General features: G+C 44.0%; 1 long non-coding RNA gene across 2 annotated transcripts in view; it reads right to left on the minus strand.

Annotated features, from left to right (window-relative positions):
- Positions 1-481: 481 nt before the first annotated feature.
- LOC140624197 (uncharacterized) overlaps positions 482-20,948 on the minus strand; it is a 153,155-nt gene continuing 132,688 nt past the window's right edge. For both annotated transcript variants that reach the window (XR_012023711.1, XR_012023710.1), the window contains 3 exons: positions 5,617-5,838; positions 3,717-4,460; positions 482-866 (listed from right to left, as the gene is read on the minus strand). This is a non-coding gene — a long non-coding RNA (uncharacterized lncRNA). The remainder of the gene's footprint in view (positions 867-3,716; positions 4,461-5,616; positions 5,839-20,948) is intronic.

Genomic DNA, 20,948 nt, shown 5'->3' on the forward strand with positions numbered 1-20,948 from the left:
TCTCAAATATTATAAGGATTTTCCTGATACCCTAAGTGGACACACATACCAACACACGTGGCCCTGCCTTGTCCCCTGACCAGATTACAAGCTTCTCAGATGAGGGGCTGAGCTGCTGTGTCTTACTGATGCTGGCGGGTTCTTAGCATAGAGCTTTGCATATGGGAGGTGCTTAATAAATATTTGTTGGATTTGATTTGGCTGATTTTCTTCTCTTAAGGCATGGTGACTGAGGAAAGGGCACAGCCGGGGAAGCTAGGGCTCAGAGATGATGTGCTCACCCCAGCAGTGTAGCAATGACTTTTTCACGGGTGAAATTGGAATAATGATGACACTTCCTACTTCACAGGGCTTGAGGGAAGAAAATTGTAAATGCTAGCTCTTCACACAACCTATAATTCACTGATTAGCTGTGTGAACTTGATCTTGTCTCTTAATTTCTCTGGGATTCACATCGGGGAATTAAAAAAAAGGAAAAATGTTGGGTAACAGGATAGTTGTTTATTCATTTGAAAAAAGACTATAATTTATGGCCATCATAACAGCCAAGGCCAAGCATATTTAAGATCTAGATGTGAAAAGGAAAACTTGAAAACTTTTGGAAGAAAACAGAAAATGTCATATGACCTCATTACACTAGGCTACTAAACTAAAGAGTTGCAGGTAGTGGCAGAGCCAGCCTGACAGCAGCTCCACGCACTTCAGCATGAGGTTTCCCAGGCTTTCTGGTTGTCACCATTCTGGCCGGCTCCAGGGGGAGAGAGTGGACATCTAGAAACAAAGACTTTCTCAGAAGCAAGTGAAGCAGGTGCTACACGTAAATCTTCTAGAAGCGCTCCACAGTACGACCAGCCACAACTCTGTTACTGGAAAAGAAGAGAGAGGCGGATGTTATGGACAACTGTCAGTCTCTGTCATATTAAATATAAAGGAGAAGACTGATACATTGAATTATATTGACTTAAAAATTCTATTCAACAAAGACAATGGAAAGGTTAAAAAAAAAAGACAAATATTAGACAAGAAAAAAAAAATGTGAGCGACATGTATGATTGACAAAAATTAGTATCCAGAATCTAAGGAACCCTTTCTTTTTTATTTTTTAAAATATTTTATTTATTTATCCATGATAGACACAGAGAGAGAGAGAGATGGAGGGAGGCAGAGACACAGGAGGAGGGAAAAGCAGGCACCATGCAGGGAGCCTAACACAGGACTCGATCCCAGGACTCCAGGATCACACTCTGGGCGCTTAAACCACTGAGCCACCCAGGCTGCCCTAAGGAACTCTTTCAAATCAATAAGAAAGGGAGTAGCAACTTAATAAATTGACAAAAGATGTAAACAATAAGTGCTAAGAAGAAGAAACCCAAACATATTTAAAAAAAAAATAAGCCTCATGGATAGTCAAGGAAAGGCAAATTAAAACCATAAATGGATATTGTTTCACATCTATCTGCTTGGCATGAAATTTTTAATTTGACAGTATAAAATAAAGAGCAAAGGGAACTTAATCGTTGGTAGTATTATAAATTAATGCAACTGTTTTAGAGAATTAAATAATGAATGAAGTTGAAGTGCACACACCATATGAGCACATACCCATTCTATTTTTCGATTTACACCCTGGAAAAACTTTTGCACCTGGGCACAAGGAGAGTTTTACAAGAACTCTCATAACAACGTTGTGTAATAGCCAGAAAAAAAAATATATATATGTAAGCAACCTGAATGTTCATCAACTGGAGAATGGATAAATAAATTGTGACGTGTTAAGATGATGGAATGCTATTTAGTGACTAAAATAAATGAACTCGACCTATACAATGAATGCAGATAGATCCCACAATTACAACTCTGAAAACAAAAGGTTTTGTAGGTTGCAGAAGAAGCTTACAGGATGCCATCATAAATAAAGTTTGAAAATATGCCAAACACTCCACATATTGTTTAAGGACACATAAATTTGTAGCGGAAATATAAAAGAATGCATGGAAGGATAATCATGAAATTCAGAACACTAGTATTTTAAGGGCGGTGGGACAGGGGAGGGGATATGTACTCAGGATGAGGGTACAGGGAATGTCAATTGAATTGATAATATTTTATTTCTTCAACTGGGTGGTAGACACATAAGTATCCACTTAATTGTTTTTATCCTTTTTATACATCTAAAAATATTTCTTTTTTTTTTTTTTAATATTTCATGATAAATTTTAGTCATGTTTTAAGAGAAGGGGCTTGGGGTGGTCAAGATCCAAGATAGTCCCAGTGACCCTGGCCTCCTGGTACTCGTGCCCTTGCGTATCTCCCTCCCTTCAGTCACGCCGTATGACTTCTGATGCCAGGTCGTAGGAGGCACTATGGTTTCTGCCTTGTTCTCTTGCATCACTTGTTCTAAGGGAAGACATCGTTGGTGGACTCTAGCTCACAGAAACTAAAGACAACTGTATTAGAAGGAGACAAAAATAATTCACAGGATGGAAAGAAGAGCTGAACAGCCCAGCTTTGGGCCATCCTGGAGATCTTGGTAAGAAGTATCCACGGGCATTGTCTCTTTGCACAACTCAACATTGTGAGTTCTTCCCCAGGGGGGAAGTTTCTTCTTCCCCAGGGGATCTCCCCAAAGCTTCAAATCTCTAGCTTAAGGAGTCCAGTGGCCTAATCAGAGCCTTATGCCCGACCTTGGAGGTGGGGGTGGGGGTGGAAGGGGTTGGGAAGGGGGACAGTCCTGTGACTGGCAGCCCTATCAGGATGCAATGATTGGAGATAAGTCAGTTTCTGGGATCCCTGGGTGGCTCAGTGGTTTAGCTCCTGCCTTTCACGCCCAGGGCGTGATCCTGGAGACCTGGGATCGAGTCCCATGTAAGGCTCCCTGCATGGAGCCTGCTCCTCCCTCTGTCTGTGTCTCTGCCTCTCTCTCTGCCTCTCTCTCTCTCTCTCTCTGTGTGCCTCGTGAATAAATAAAATCTTAAAGAAAAAAAAAGAAAAGAAAAGAAAAGAAAAGGAAAGAAAAGAAAAGAAAAGAAAAGAAAAGAAAAGAAAAGAAAAGAAAAGAAAAGAAAAGAAAAGAAAAAGTCAGTTTCCCAGAGAAAGCGATGTTGGGCTGGCCAAAAGAAGAGGCGTCCATTTACCCCCTGGCTTTACATGCTTGTCAGAAGGTTTAAATAAGATCAGGCTTTTTAAATCTCTGTAAAGGTATAGTCTTATTTTCTCTTTCTTGAATTTCGAGGTTAGCAAGGGCCTCTCCTCCGGACACCCCTAGTGCTCAGAGGCCTGGCGGGAGCTGCAGCAGCCTTGGGGGCACCAGGCCCCGCAGGCCCAGGGCTCTGAGCTCCGGAGGTGCAGCTGTCATCAGGAGGGGAAACCTGCAATTGCTTCCAGGAGTGTTGTCTGATGCCAATGATGGGAGGCTTAGAAGAAAGGCAACTGCTTGGCCTTTATGGGAGACGTGTCTCCGAAGGGACCGTTCGCGTCTCCATCGCCGTGTGAGAGCCCCCTGGGGGGAGCCCCCGCGCCGGCAGGCAGGACGATGCAGTCCCCGGCCTCAGCGGCTCTCAGGAGCACGCATCTGCACTGCCAAAGAATTACAAAGAAATCACAGCACACCCATCGCCGGGTCATGAAGTACAGATGGCTCTTTTCCCCCTCTTTCCCCCCAGATGCTGTTTCCAGAGCTTTGGCAGACTGGCTTGTCTCCCTCCCACCCCACCTACCTCCTCTCCCTGGAGGTCCTCCGTTTGCAATGTTGTTTTCAGGCTCTCCCTTCCCCACGGCGTTGGCCTACTGGCTCCACTTCATCTCAGTGCCAGACAGAACTTGGCAAATAGCATGTGGAACCCGCATTTTGGAGACAAGGGGGGAGAGGAGGAAGCCAAACACGGGCTGGGATACCCCCGTGGAACCACCTCTCGCTCTGCAGCTCCCTGGGGTTTTATGGACAGCATGAAGAAGGGTGGCCAGAGGGGTCACAGCCCCACCTGGACATTCCCATTCGGACCCCAGGAACGCAGGCATAGCACTCCAGTGCCAAACTTGCCAACGTGTACCTGTTCTGAGACATCCCCCCACCCCCAGTGTCCTCTTCTGGGTCCTAGAGGGGAGAGTTTTCTTTGTTCCCAGTTCCCGAAATGGTAACGATCGTCTTTGTCATCTCTGAGACTTGCAACGTTGTCATGGGAGACAAATGCCTCGGTGCTAGTAATCCTTAGATAAAAGTGCTTTACACGTGTGAAAGAATTATCTTTAATTTTGTCTCTTGGGTGTGTGGTGAGGATTAATTAGTTAATCTCCGCAAAGTGCTATAATTGGCAGGAGGAATTATCAAAACCCTGGGGAAGGAATAGTTTTGAGTGTAGTCACTTAAAACAGTTCCGCCGTTCGTAGCAGCTGACGTAGCAGGTCTAGTGTCCCAGATGTCACAAACCAGCTTGGCTTCCAGCGAGTCCTATATACCGTACCTGCCCGGTCAGGGATTAAAAAATGAAGAAGAAGAAAGAAAAAGTGAAAATAAATTTGAATGGGGTTGAGGAGAGATGTCAACATGCAAAGAAAATGCAGGACGTGAATCAGTCATAGATTCTGTTCTTGCCATTGACCCTCCTCCTGGGGCCCCGAAACACATGTGTGAAGTGGAGTAGGAGGAAAAGAATCCCCACAGAGCTGCTGGGGGGGGATGACCCAGCATAGAGCCACCCCCAGGAAAGCAGGGAGAACAAGGAAGGCTCCCAACTCGGGCCCTGCAGCAGACAGACCCTGAATCTCTCTAGGTCTCCACCTCCACCTTTGTAAGATGAAGAGCATGAGCCAGATGTCTACAGATGAGGCATCGTAGGAAGACGTAGCAACAGCGAAATGCTCACGTAGTCCTTGCTACCTGTCAGACACTGGACTGAGTCTTGAATTCACTCCATACTCATGGCAGCTAGTAGGTTATTTTTGCCCTCACAGAGCTTGATAAAGGCTGGGTGTGAACCCAGCTGGTCAGGTCCTGACAATCCACAATCCATTATAACCACAATGTCAAGCTGCCGCCTTACGTAAGAAAAAAATCTCTTCATGAACCTCGCTGTTCATGAAAAACCTGGAGGGGAGCATTTCAAAAGTACCAAATGTGAAATTCTTTGAGGCTCTCTCCACAATTGAAGCTTGGGCTCACAGAAATAAATAGCTCTGTTATTCTTCCAGCATCTGGACAACGATGGGATATAAAAACAAAGAGATTGAGAGTCCGACAGCTCTCTCCTCTGAGCTTTTAACAATCTTAAAGTGAGTCACATGTTGGCTTTTAAACCTAGACTGTACCCTTAAACTAAAATTGTTGTTTGGACAGCGGTGCTTTCAGCAGTCTCTTAGCAAAACTGGCCAATTATGTGAACCCAAATCGCCAAGCTTATTTGGTTTGTAAACACCATTTGGAGATTCAAGTGCACAGATTTGGGTAGTTTTTCAAGGGAATCATAAGAAGAAATCTAAGCGTGAGAATTTTTATCTACTCTTGTCCAGTTCTCCTTTCTAATACCTCAGTCAATCAAAGAACTGTTGACATTTGCATGATGTACTGGGCAGATAGAGGTCCATGGCTGTGCCAAAAATGGCAATTATTTATGTCAGTACCTGATTTTTACTTGCTTTCTTTTTCTCATTCTAGTTTCTTCTAAAGCAAGCAATGTGGGGCACCTGGGTGGCTCAGCAGGTTAAGTGGCTGCCTTCGGCTCAAGTCACGATCTCAGGGTCCTGGGATCGAGCCTCACATCAGGCTCTCCGCTCAGCTCAGCATCTGCTTCTCCCTCTGCTCCTGCCCCTGCTTGTTCATTCTCTCTTTCTCTTTCTCTCTCTCTGTCAAATAAATAAACAAAATCTTTAAAAAAAAATAAAGCAAGCAATGTATTTAATAAGTAAACTCTTACTTAGGTGAATTTCTTCAATTCATAATCACTCACTAAAAACTACATTGACCTAGGCTACTGCTTTGGTGGCATGTGATGTGCCTTATTTAATCCGATGCTGATTCAGGATGTATAACGTGGGGTCTGAGGCCCTGCGTTTCTAACAATTCCTAGGTGATCCTGATGCTGCTGGTCCCCTACAAAGCTTGAGTGTCTAGCTCTTGGACCACGCTGAATAGACAAAAAGAGAAGAGGAGGGGATGGAAGCTCCCAGCAGTGGCTTGGGTGACAAGAAAGCCTGAATAGGAGTCAACAGTGGTCTTAAGGGCTTTGCTTAGGAAGAACCTCCCATGTCCAAAAAGTAAAAGAAAAAAAAAAAAAAACTCATCTGAAATTCTATGGTAAGAAAATTTCTCCTTCATTTCCTTAAATATGAACACTCCAAGAAGAGAGATACCAATTTATTCCAGGAGTTAGGAGTTATTCCTTTAGGAGAGGAGGCTGGCAATTGAGGGCACGGTGGGGTATTTGGGAACACCACAGAGGGAGCTCAGGGATGCTGAGGTGACTAGGGGCTACAGGGGTGAGGGCTGGGCCTGCGTGGCATAGGAGACCCCACCGGCATTCTGTGCCTTCCTAGTGATAGAAGACCCCTGATGAAGGACAATCTGGCCTCAAGCTTGCAGCCCTGCCCAATTCCCTGCATCTTGGAGGTGGTCGAACGTGAAACCTCAATGAGGGACTTTTCTGACACAGAAAGAAAATGAGAGCTCAGAGCTGAAGGCTACGTGAAGCCCCTCATTAGGGCAAAGAAGCAGTAAGGGAATTCCAGGGTGGACCTAAGAGCATAGAACGTACAGCACAGAAGACCACAGGCTCCACATGCAGATGGACTGGCTCCAAATCCTGCCTCAATCACCAACACCACCAACAACTCTACGTCTTAGGGCTTTAACCAACCTGTGCCCTGCTGGCTCACTGGTCAAACATGATGTGAAGAAACTCCAATATCCTCTCTCATCTTCTTCCTTAGAACTCAAACATTTACATTGCTGGCTGGGAAACTAAGACACTACATTCTAGCCTCCCTTGCAGCTAGGTGTCAACGTGTAACTAAATTCTGACCGATGAAATGTAAACAGAAATATTGTTGGGATTTCTAGAATAAAATAAGGTGGCCCTTAACAATTATTTTTTAAATTTCAAAAAAAGTGGTTCTTTTATCCTCTCTTCCCGCTTCCAGTTGCCTGAAAGAGACATGTGATGACCGGAGCTACTGCAGCTATCTTGGACCTTGTGACCTTGAAGCCATGTGCTGAGGATGGTGGAGGAAAAAGATGATATGTTGATGATGCCATGGAGCCACCACATCAATAGTGGCCCGGCCTACATCCAGATGGTTTATTTTTTACATAGACAGGAAAGGCAAATAAACCTCTATCTTAATGAAGCCATCACTGCTTGGGACATTTCTGTATAAGCAGCTGAACTGGATAGTAACTGACTGAGGGGATAACATTATTAACTACCTCAGCATGTTTTTGTGAGAACTAAATGAGAGGATATATATAAAACTCTTAGTGCCACTCCAAGCACACAGTAAGTCTCAGTAATTGCTCAGGGGAACTCAGTCACCAATCCTGAGTCCCATATTTTAAAGATGAGTTGACCAAGGCCCAGAGATGCAAAGACACTCGAATGCAGCACCCAGCCTAATAGAAACAGCCCCAGTCTCCTCGTACCTGCTTGCTCCAAAGCCTTTCTCAGAGCAGAGGGTTGGGGGAGGGCTGGCACGAGAGAGGATCCATGTAATCAAGAGATGACCCCTAGATAATAGGACACACAGGTGTCCTTGGGGGACCAAGCGTTTAATTCCAAGGCTTTCATTCAAACAAAATCAACCCACATTTGATTATTTACTTACTATCAGGAAACAAGGAAGAGGCAGGAGGGAATAAGGTCAGGTTTGGCTGTATACCCGCCTGTGCAATGTTTGTGGCTGGAGAGCCACGACACTGGGAGTAAAGAAGCAGGCGTCTCTGATGGCCCTTCCTCAGCTGGACCATTGGCCCAGGACCCAGGGAGTCATGCTTTCTGGACCCTCTGAAGAGTCCCCTCCTAGCCTGACTCCAGAGGCCTCTGACTGCTCACTCCCTCACCTTCCCAACTGTGACCCAGCAGAATCACTTACCTGCCTGACAGCAGCCTATGTCTGTTGGAGGCGTCTTGGAGGACAGGGCATAGACTGGTTTCCTTGGGTTTGTAGCAAGACCCCAGAAGGCTGAGCCACCCTGATGACCTGAAAGCATCCTGCTCTAATCTGCTCAGAACTGTGGTCTCCATCCAAATTCTCACATGTGCCAATAAAGTGATCCCCAGCAGCTCGAGGAGGCTCCACGACAAGCCCCCAGAGAGCCGTCTGGGCAGGAATGGCAAATGTGTTTTTTTCACGTGCTACCTGCTTAGTGCCGCCTTCCTGGACCACTGTGTTGAGAAGGATCCTGACCCTTAGCGGCAAGGGTTCCCACAGCATATCAGCAACATCTGCTAAGGGCCACTCAAGAGGGAGGATCAAAGGCTCACACACTTGCCATCCTTAGCCTGGGATTTCAGGTACATGAGACCATCAGCCTCAAACTATATCGCTATCCATCTGTGTCCTACATGTAATTTTAGAGAACCAGCCTGTGGCTCATAAACACATCCCCACTCCTTCTCACCGACACCACTCACATAAAGAATAAAATTCGAGTTGCATCCATTTTTGCCATTTTTGTACTTGGAAGCACTTAATCTGCAGAATTCACTAAAAGGGACAGTGTTGGCTACTTACTCTGAATAACTAAAGCTTAAGTAAAGTATAAAATGTGTGCAATATTACTTTGATCCAACCGCTAGCACTACAGGGTAGTAGGCCCTTCCTTTCTGGAAGCAATTCCTCTTCTCTAGAAATCTCCACTTTCCATCTCCAGGAATGGGTCCCCAGCAAGGGCTCAACCACAAGATCGGGTCTTGTGATCACAGTTGCTTAGTGCTGGGGCGGCTACTCACTTCAAGTTGAGACAATCTGATCCACTCTCCTGGGAATGTCATGTTTGAACCAGAAGTTAAGGAAGTTGGGAGTTGGAGGTGGAGTCTAGCACCAAGCTAGAGGAAGTATCTCAAAATCAGTTCCCTCCAGGGGTTAGTTGGGCAAGCAGGCCATGTGTGATAAAAACAGTCCACTGTGATAACAGCAACTAGCAGTCTGTGTTTGGGGGTTACTAGGGAGTGGTGGGGACTGTATCCAACAGGGGAGACATGCCCAGTCTGAAGGGTCAGCTTCTACTCAGTTCCAGCCAATTGTTGCCCTGCAGGAAAGGGACCTAATGTTGTCATATTATTTTATTTTATTTTTTCAAGAGAAACCTGAAATCTAGATTTTTATGTTGAAGGCCTTCCAATTTTTTTAACTTGTCAACTAAATTTCAAAGCTGTACCAGTCATATAAATCACGTCTTCGGTAAAATATTGCCTGACAGTCAATGATTTCCAATCTATGCTTTTGAGAAGGTTTCTGAATGAGTCGGGGTCCTATCAGGACACAAACTGCTTGCTCAGAGAGGAGGATTTTTATAATGAGACCATTTACAAAAATGTCTTGCAAGGTTAGGACCAGGGTAAAGTGAGTGAGGCACTGGCCTCTGAAAATCTCAGCAAGTGAGACAAATAATATTTTAATGCAATAATTTAAAAAATCAAAGTTAACACCAAAAAAAGAAAAAAAAGCCTATGATAAACAAAATGTCAACACTTTAAGTAAAGGCAGACCCTGTACTACTGATATTTCTGATGTGGCCCAGCACAGCACTAATCAAAGTGTAGGGAAACTACAAATGGTAGTGCAGCTCTCTGGGGGTGGTAAAAACAGCTGTTACCACAGTAAGGCCAAAGAAATGAAAGGAAAGAAGAGTTACTAGAACGTAAAAGGAGAGAGTCATGCTGAAAAGGCCACCGTAAGATGACCTGTGACTGCTGGCCTAGAGACTTGGCCATCCCAAGGCATTTCCCAAGGTAGGATTTACAGGGAGGAATAATACCCTGACCACACTCTCCATTCTTTCTCTGAGCTCCTGCCAGGATACATCATTGGCCAAACCCAACCAAAAGTCAAGGGAGTAGGAGGCCATTGATGTGGTCCACAGAGCCCACTGATGCACACCATTGAAGCACAAAGCAAGATAAGGATAGAAAATGGCCTGGAAGGGCAAATGGAAAAGCACAGGCCTGGAACTCCTGCCTTGGTCCCCAGGCTCCCTGAAACCTGGGAATTCAGTGATTTCCAGGACTCTGTGAGTTTTCCTAGTATCCTCCCAAAATAGCCCTTTTTCTGCTTAAGCTAGCTGAAGTTGGTTTCCGATATTTGCCACCCCAAGAATCTTACCTAACATACCCAGCCTGGATGAAAATGACTGACCTGCAGACTGTCAAACCCCAGGTAAATTCCACCAGTATACAGCCATCCCTGAGCAGTCCCAGCTCACACACAGATGTACCTTTTCCTGCCAGCCAACAGCATTTGGGAACTTGACTGGCATGGTATTTCCTAACTAATAACCCGTTGAAAAAGCAAATGCTCTTGGTTAATTACCAATCATAAAATAATAAAGTTGTCTACCAAAAGTGGCTTAGGTATATTATAATGATCCTGCCCTACATTTAGGCATTGAGTTACTGCTTGACCTATAATTCCATGGACTTTTCCTTGGGGGAAGGTACCATGGAATCCATCCTGTACAGCATTCATAGAACTTTGACCAAGATATCTATGTGGGTTTTAAAAATACATTCTGGGGATCCCTGGGTGGCTCAGCGGTTTGGTGCCTGCCTTTGGCCCAGGGCGCGATCCTGGAGACCCGGGATCGAATCCCACATCAGGCTCCCGGTGCATGGAGCCTGCTTCTCCCTCTGCCTATGTCTCTGCCTCTCTCTCTCTGTGACTATCATAAATAAATAAAAATTAAAAAAAAAAGAAACTTTAAAAATACATTCTGTAAGTAGGAGATAACACGAGAAAGGCAGAAAACTTACATAGGTTACTCAGAATTGGGGAGAAAAGGCAACTTCACGAGAATAAATTTTTTTCTAAAAGCAATTTTTACCAAGAACCTTGTTTAGACAAGGGTTAATTGTTATGAGCTGAATTCTGTCTCCCAAAAATGTCTTATTGAATTGCAAACTTCTAGCTTCTCAGAAAATAACCTTTTTTGGAGACAGAGTCTCTAAAGAGGTAAGTAAGTTAAAAATAAGGCCATTCGAGTGGGTCCGAATCCAATATGGATGACATCCTTATAAGAAGAGGAAATGTGGACACTGACCCAAGCACAGAAGGAAGACCATATGCAAACACAGAGAGAAGATGGTCATCTACAAGCCAAGGAGAAAGGCCTGGAACCAAGTGTTCCCTCATGGACCTCAGAAGAAACTCAGCCCTGATCTCCAGGCTTCTAGCCTCCAGAGCTGAGAAAATAAATTGCTATTGTTTGAGCCAACCAGTCTGTGTACTTTGTTATGGCAGCCCTAGCAAACCATCACAGGCACCATAGCAACAGTAACAGCAAATACGTGTAAGGGGTTTGCTAAATGGCAAGCGCTGCTTTGAAAGCTGGATGTATCAACTCATTTAGTCTTCACAACTTCTGTAGGGGGGAAGCATCATATTCATCATCCTCGTTTCATACATGAGGAGACTGAAGCATCAAGGTAACTGCCTAATACCACACAAGAAACGAGTAGGAGAACTTGGATGATAAGCCTCCATCTGGATCCAAAAACATGGACACTAAATCCATGCTTGTAAACACCATACCCTATTGCCCCTTGGGTGTAGATCTTTTCTACAGAGGAAGATTCCTTCCCCTATCTCAACTCCTAAGCTATTACCGGCCAGACAAAATGGAAAATTCAGGTCACATGGATGGATCCATACTCAAGTACCTTTGGTTAATCTGATACATTCAGAGACATTGAAACCACGTTATCACGGATTTAATGTTTATGCCCCCACCAAAATGCATATGTTGAAATCCTAACATCCCCCCACTCTGCCCCAAGGGATGGTGTAGGAGGTGGGGCATCAAGAAGTACTTAGATCATGAGAATGTAGCTCTCATGCATGGGCTTATCCTGTTATAAAAAGAAGCACAAGAAAGAGGATTTTTGTGACGGTCATGTGAGGATATAACAAGAAGATGCCTGCAAACCAAGAAGACTGCCCTCACCAGGTGGTAGGTCTGCCAGCACCTCATGCTTAGACATCCCAGCCTCCAGACCCAGGAGAAGTGAGTGTTTGTTGTTCGAGCCACCAGCCGCTGGTATTCTGTTAAAGCGGCTAAAGCTAGGACACAGATCTTAAAAATCACGGTGTTGTTATAAGACGTGGGTGATTGAACCAACTGTGTCCCACATCCTAGGCATGGAGTTTAGGTCCACATGAGCTGATGGGGTGATCCAGTGTGTTTTCCGAGTGCTTATGGAAAGTACCCCTGGTATCCAAGTCCTGCTGGGTATAGCTACTCACCAGGGATGACTCCCAGGACAATTCCGTGTCCTGCAGCTCAGATATTGCCTTTGAAATCCCCTTCTTGCTCCTTGCCAGCATCAACATCCCCTACCGCCACTCCTTCTTGGCACAACTCCCAAAGGGTGAGGGGTGAGACAAACATAATACCTGTTTCATAGGGTTGTTGTGAGAATTAACGAGCCCGGCGCATAGGGGCCTCTCAGGAAATGTTAGTTCTGTTCCCCTTTGCAACCAGTTGTAAAGCCTTGCTCAACGAAGACGAAACTCTTGGTTATAAACTTAGGTTGTGTTTACATCATAATTCGTTTTACTAAATTAAGCCTCCTCTCCTGACTTTTGCAGAGTTCATGATCAATCATCGTATGCGCATGCCGGTTGGAAAGATACGGGCTTTGCCCAATCTGCACAGTCAGGGTGGGCATGTGAGCAGGATGCTTGCTGCGGGACAACTTCAACTCAGCAGCTGCCTGGAAGGGAAAGGAACTCAGGGCGTATTAGAAAGAGAAAAGAGGCAATCTAAAAAGGATGACCCCGTCCCACCCCGGTCCTGTTTTGGCCAGCCTCTCCTATCTATGAAAAGTGCTCATGTCCACCTGGTCTAAAATACAGGAGTTGTGATTTATTTTGCAATGCACTATGCCAGCCCAGCCCAGAGCATGCTTCAAAATCCTGGTTTTCCTCTTTGCACAAAAGAGTTCGGACAAAACAAAGCCGGGATGAGCCAGGTCACAGGCTTTAGTACCCTACTGGCCAATGAATAGGAGACAAAGGCAAAATAGAGACTGGCTGTCCAAGGCTTTGTGGACCGTGGGAAGTGGCGTTGCCAAGGCAATGATTTAGAGCCAGACCGGAGAAGCTGGTGTTAACAAGGACAGGAGACCTGAGCCATGTTTCCTGAAAGGGAAGAGAGAAACTCAGAGGGAATTCACCACCAATTGGTAGGATTTCCATGTTTTGTCTAAAATATGTATTTCTAGCCTGCCTTATGTTGGAAAATTGTGTTCAGAACTCTGAACTCTGAACACAGTAGACTTATCATATCCTGACTGTCAGAGATAATTTAAAATCAGATGAGAGGGAAGGAAGGAAAGTTGAGAGTCATGGTTGTTGTCCAATTCAAGCCTGATAAAAAGCATTCAATAATGGTCTATTTATAGAGACATGTGGGATGGTCATTAGGAGCAGAGCCCAGGCATTGCACCTCAGTTCGACTGACGGGTTTTGTAAGAGACACTCACTAGTTAGGGAAATCATTTAATCTCTCAGTACTTTAGGTTAGATCACCAGCAAGAATGAGTAAGACCTGTAGAATTTCATACTGGGGGAGAAAAAGCAAAGAAGAGCCTGACTCCACACATTTAGTTTGAAATAATTAAATTAGACCCCTTTCATTTTAAAACCAGACCGCATTGTCAGGCGACACCAAATCAACATGTTTGTTTATTTAGGCCTACCTAATTCATTGACTTGCCTACTGAGGATCACCAGGTGTTCTGATTTCTTTCGAAGAAAAGATTGGGTTTTTCTAAGAGAAAGTCAACTCTAGACAGGTTTATACTCAACCCCAAACTCACCTCTTTACCCCTGAAGACATTTGTCATTTGCTCAGTTCCCTTGGTCTCGAAATAATGGAAGTTATTTATCAGTAAATGAGTTAAGTTGTGGAATAAAACCAGTGGACTGTGTCTGCTATGCAGCCACAAACAGTTTTAGGAAGGCCCAGAGGAAAGAGAGCCAGAGGGCATAGCCGAGGAGCAGTTATTTCTCCAGCAGAAAATCGGATCTAAATAGTTTCTCAGAGTTTGTTATAGACACAGCACAGAATTTCAAAAGCTAGATGCACATTTATGGTTTAACATCATCAAAACAGCAAAAAAAAAAAAAAAAAAAATTTTACATAGCACACTAATGGCTGACCAAGTGCTCTTACTTATTTTCCTTCGTTTGATTCTTATATCACCTTGAAAAGTCAACAGATAAGGTATTATTATCTTCATTAAATAGAAGGGGAGGGATCCCTGGGTGGCGCAGCGGTTTAGCGCCTGCCTTTGGCCCAGGGCGCGATCCTGGAGACCCGGGATCGAATCCCACATCAGGCTCCCGGTGCATGGAGCCTGCTTCTCCCTCTGCCTGTGTCTCTGCCTCCCTCTCTCTCTCTCTCTGTGTGACTATCATAAATAAATAAAAATTAAAAAAAATTTAAAAAAATTAAATAGGAGGGGAAATAGATGCCCATAGAGAGTAAAGTGTCCAAGACAACTGTATACACAGGAATGATGTTGCCTGTGAGGTTTTTATGGCCATCGTATCTAGATCCTCTGATTCTTAGCCATATCTTATCAAATCTCAAGACATGACCACCATCATGACCCAACTTCCAAAATAAGACTTCCTATTCAAATATGAAGGCCCCACTAATAGTCATGACAGCCACTTAAAAGCAAATTCCCTTCTCTGTAGGAGTTTACTTAGATACTACACTACAGCATCACAAATCTTAGACTTGAGAATCATCTCTAATTTGATATTCCTGTTTTATAAACAGATGAAGAAACTGAGACACAGAGAGGTTAAGTAACTTGCCCCAAATCACACAGCTGAATTATTTGTTGCATTGAGTTTTTTGTTTTAAGATTTTATTTATTTATTCACGAGAGACACACACACAGAGAGAGAGAGAGAGAGAGAGAGGCAGAGACACAGGGAGCCCAATGTGGGACTCGATCCTGGGACTCCAGGATCATGCCCTGGGCCAAAGGCAGGCACTAAACCACTGAGCCACCCAGGGATCCCCTGTTGCATTGGTTAACTAAAATTTTAAGATCAATTCAGTCATTTCACAGTTTACAAAAAAAAATTAGAAAGTGTCCATTTATATGGTGTGAACCTGACTAAACACCATATTGAAGGAATAGTTTAGTGGCTTTAATTTAATTTTACTGGTTCCCCGGTGAGTCAAAGTTAAAAGTTTATAGCACATGCTCCAGAAGCAAGAGACAGGTAAACCAGTCTATACTTTGAGATAGAAATAACAGAGACCCCACTAGAAAAAGCTTAAACAATAAGAAAAAAAAATACATTGTTTCATATAACTGGTCCAAAAGTAGGACAATTCCAAAGTTGGTTAGTTCAGTGGCTGGGAATTCATCAGCTCTCCTTTCCATCACTCTCTGATGGTCAGGTTTGGGGCCTGCATATTCTATTCCTGTACTTAATTATGGCCCTGCCCCAGGTAACACATGTAGACAACAGTGCCCAGGGTCAGAAAAAGGAATGCCACTTCCTAATGCCCCTTCTTTAGACCAGAGAAAGCCATTCCCAGGATCTCCACTTAAGATCTCCCTTCTTATCTCATTGGCTAGAATTGTGTCACATGTCCATCCCTAAACCAATCATCAAAGGGGATGGAATTCCAGACTGGCTTAGAATAATCAAGATCCAGGGATCCCTGGGTGGTGCAGCGGTTTGGCGCCTGCCTTTGGCCCAGGGCGCGATCCTGGAGACTGGGATCGAATCCCATGTCGGGCTCCCAGTGCATGGAGCCTGCTTCTCCCTCTGCCTGTGTCTCTGCCTCTCTCTCTCTCTCTCTCTCTCTGTGACTATCATAAATAAATAAAAATTAAAAAAAGATCCAGACCCACTCCTGCCCCTCTGAGTGGTCACCTTCCTACACTTCCATGCAGTTTTCACCAGGGCTCCTGCCAGCCCTGGTCATACAGAAGGTCAGAGTCGGTATTTTTCAAACTGAAGGCTGTGATCCATAAGCAGACATAAAATCAATGCAGTGAGTCACCATCAGCATTTTAAACAAAATAAAATAGCATAAAAATATCATAATGCTTTGCATGCAAGTACAAGTATTGTTTCAAGAAACCTTTAAGTTTTCATATAAATACTACGTGTGTGAGTGAGTACTGCACTGTGATAGCTCCTACCGAGGGTCATAATTAAAACCCACTGCCCCAAAAAGTACTTTTACACTTCTGCTAGGGGCAGAGCTCTCCCTTGTTCATTTCTGGGCACTCAGTGCCTGGCCTATATAAGATACTCTAAATATATGTCCGATAAACTGAATTTGGGGCCCCTGGGTGGCACAGACGGTTAAGCATCTGCCTTCGGCTCAGGTCATAATCCCATGGTCCTGGGATCGAGCCCCACATCGGGCTCCCTGCTCAGAGGGAGCCTGCTTCTTCCTCTTCCACTCCCCCTGCTTGTGCTCTCTCTCTCTCTCTCAAGTAAATAAATGAAATCTTAAAAAAAAAAAAAAAAGATAAACTGAACTGATGAAAAATTTGAGGTTGACACGCTCTCCTCCCAATTTCCTTCCTGAACCAATCAAGGTGCCTTCCGGCAAACGTCAGCCAACCAAGCAGGTCATCTTTCCCATGGTCAAAGTGACCAGGTGCCTACTGTTGGCTGCATAGAAGAGGGACACATGGCATATCTCATTTCATTTCATCTTCTCAGCAATTCCACAAAGTCAGTCATTATTGCCCTACTGTTCTTGCCAAAGACATGACAGTTCAAGGAAAGTTAAGTAAGTGGCTGAGGTCCCAGAATCCGTGGGGGTTGGGGGCAGCAGGTCGATGCGACACCAGACTTATAGACTTCACCCGCCGCCAGCAGTGTGTTGTGTCCACGACCCTTTGCAACCCTTCTGGAAGAGGGGGAGAGGCACAGCTCTGTTCAGGTCAAGGTGAGGAACAACAGGACAAGACACCATAGAATAATGTCCCTTGTCTTCAGTTTCAGAGGAGGAAGAAGGAGAGACACATGCACACACACACCCTAATTTGGCCCAAGGTAGGTTGGCCTTCTTTTTCTCTCCATTTTCAAGACTTAGACACAGGGATGATGGTTGAAACAGGCTCCGGAGAAAAATGTGTTTTCTCCATGCCAAATGCCTTAACTCCCAGCTAACCCTGTGCAGCCAGATAATGTTTCTGGATCTTTGAGCAGGTCATTTCAGATGTTATAAAAATCCCTCTCCTGTGTAACTTCCTTAGTTCCTTGACAGCCAATATGTGTACGGGGAGAGGGCACATAGCCCTGGGGGACAGCTTTGGAGTGTGGAGTGTGTTGGAGTGTGTTGCTTCTCTGGCAGATTCAGAGCGCAGAAGGTACCTTGAGGGCACTGAACACCCATGTCATTTTCCCATGAGCCCCTGCCACCACCACTGCACAGAATGTGGAATCACGGGGGAAACACAGAAACAGGACAAAATGGGGTCAGGGAACTGGGGTGCCAATCCCATCTCCACTGCTTACTCTGTAAGCAACATTTAACACATGTACAAACCTCTCCATGCCTCAGTTTAAACATCTGTAAAATGGGAATAATGAGGCCTGCTGTATGATACGGAAAGGGCTTTGTAAATAAGGCATAATAATTTATAATAGTAGCGACATTAAGGAGCCCATAAAGACTCTTCTCAGATTTGTCCTAGTGTTGCGACATCCACTACATTTAAGAGGAAATTTCTTGAAGATAAATTTCATCATCGATGTCCTAGCAGTCACCTTCACCAGTCAAACACCAGAAGCAGACTTGGCATCAGATGAAATATAGCCACCAACATCAGCCCTGAAAGGCCAGGTGGGCAAGACAGTTCGGACATCAAAAACATGGCCCCTCCCCACCCCTCAGCCGTGTCACATCCCTTCACTTAGATTCGCCTTCAGACCACACAGCACCTTGGCATAATTTTAAACTCTATCCTCCCACTGCCTCGTACTATCTGCGTTGCACACTTGGACAGCCTGGTTCCTGTCTGGTGAACCACACTGAAACCAAGGGAATAAGAGCTAATATAATTGGTTGAAGTCATTTCCAGAAATACAGTATTGGGGACATATCAAGAAGGTATCTGGGTTCTAAACAGGAAATCATAATAATTAGAACCAACATAGCATCCAAATTACTTTAAGGAAAACAACTGTTGCAAAATCAGATTACAGACACACCAAACTCCTAGTTGAAAATTGAAAGAAGTCTTGCTTTTTTTATGATATCCCTTTATTCTGGTCAATTCCTTGCTCATTCTAGAATGACTCTTACTATGCATAATCCCTATACTCGTTCATGAAATAACAGTGTCATGATTATACCTACTCAGAAAAATAGCTTGACCCAGGGTTCAAGACAAATGAGGTTGCTATATTTAACAGCAGCAGCATCATACAGTCTTACATGAAACACATAGGCAGCCCTGAAATTACAGCAACTTTAAACTGGTGCCATAGGAAGAAATACATATGCATTTTAACTGACTCTCAAATGGACTTTCCATCAGTATTCCATGCCTTAATACACACACACTCACACACACACACATATGTATATATGTATATTATATATTATATATATAATTTTATAAATAGTTGTTTGGGGGTTTTTTTGAGAGAAAGAGAGAAAGTGAAGCTGCGTGCAAGGTGGGGAGGGGCAGAGGGAGAGGGAAAGAGAGAATCTTAAGCAAACTCCACTCCCACCTCGGAGGCCAACATGGGGCTCCATCTCACAACCCTGAGATCATGACCTGAGCCAAAACCAAGAGAGGGACACTTGACTGACTGAGCCACTCAGGTGCCCCTATAAATAGTTAAATATATATATATACACGTGTATAGCTTTGAGGGGCAGGGAGTCAGGTGGCATACTTATGAGCACTAATATGCAACAAAATTGAATCTTTTTTCTTTTCTCAGGAAGTGACAACAGATAAGCAATTTAGAAAAATGTGGGCAAATGCAGGAAAGGAAAAAATGAAAGAGAAGATGAAGAAGGAGATGGGAAAGAAAATAACACAATGGCTTTTGTTGTGTCCTAACTGGCCTCTAGCTCATTGTCCTCACATGCCCTCAGGAAGGTAGAAGAGCAGTGTCAGGGCTGTTTCTGGGGGAAATTCTCCTTCACTCTGCAAAAGTCAGGTGTCTTCAATACACTGTAGTCCATTTTTCTCCCGTTTCTTAGCAATGGGCCTGCCTTATTAGTGCTTGGCTAGAAGCAAGTACATTATCATCGACCACCGACAAAGCAACAGGACTTCTTCTATCCCTGGGCACTCACTAGTTACCCATCAATCACTTTTTATTGACTTTGAGCTAAGATGCATGAAATCAAAAACTGCAATTTAAAGTTTTTATAGGCAAACTAATGGTATAGCAATTTACGGAGAGCTGATTCTTCAATAATGCTCTTACAAGGCATAGCCCCCTGCCACTGATGGGGTTCTGTTTTTTGGTTTGTCACTAAGGGAGGAAGGAAGGAACACTTACTAGTCCCCTGGTGTGTGCCAGGCACTGTGTGAGATGCTCTACACATATTATATGGCGTCCAAGCCTCCACCAACTCTAACACACCTGTCATTTCAGGTGCCACCAGGAAAGCAAAAATACTACCAATGAATTAAAAGATGCCATCCAAAGAGTGTTTTGCTGTGAAGCTAAGGAAGTATAAGCCTCAAGGCCCCATACTTGCATGGACACTTCCAAGATTCCCAGAGGGGCCTCAGCAATGGGTTCACGTGACCATATGTTTTTGTTAAATTTGCAAAAGATATTTTAACTACACTCAGACCACTGTCTCCTTCTACTCTGACTTCCCCTCTGTCACACTTCCCCTTGCATTGGGTGGCACAGTGTGGCCATGGGCAATTTAGGGATCTTCCAAAAAGGGAAGTTGAGTTGGGGATACATTTAGTCTGGGAGAAGTGGGATAAGCTTGTGTGATCATAATCACATCCACATAGTGAAGCTATTGCTAGCCAGCCTGTTTTGCAATGGTTTCCACCATTTCTACCCTCTATCATGCCAGCTTTCCTGACAATGGTACTCTCGGTGCAGGACTCAAGGTTTTACCTAATATAAACATGTCCCACTGCACTCACCAGAAGTATTTGGCATGGATAGTGGCAAATAAAGAAGGTCTGAAATGTATGAAGGCAAAATTTAGTCTGTGGAAAATTCTTCCAAATCTTACAGCTCACATGTGAAAGAAACTCAGTGGAGGTTTTCCCAAATTTGACAACAATCTTAAAACTTTATCTGGCATTACCTAAAATAAGTGGTGAAGCTGGAAAACACTTTCTAAATTATGTATGCTTAAAATTTTCTGCAACTGTAGAGAAGGAAGACTGAATTTGTCGATCTATCCTCTCCATAGAAAATGACACAGCAAAATCACTGTTCATATAGCAAAAAAAAAAAAAAAAAAAAAGACAAAGAAGTTACAGAAGTGTGTCAAAAGTGCAAAGTTAATAAAAATATGATGGTATTTTGTGGGGTTTTGTGGTGTGATTTATGTGATTTATGTCAGATTTCTAAAATTTCTAATTTGTCGTAATTTTTTCTTCTCTCAAAAGACATCCACATTCGTACTTAATTTTGCATTCTTGATTTTACATTCTCTTCTTTAAAAAGGTCCCCAAGTAATAGAAGTTTCAGGCCACATAAAACCTGGACCTACTCCTGGAAGCCATCTTAATTTCAGAGAACTTTGA

This window comes from Canis lupus, chromosome 34, assembly GCF_048164855.1.
Source record: "Canis lupus baileyi chromosome 34, mCanLup2.hap1, whole genome shotgun sequence".
NCBI lineage: Eukaryota > Metazoa > Chordata > Mammalia > Carnivora > Canidae > Canis > Canis lupus.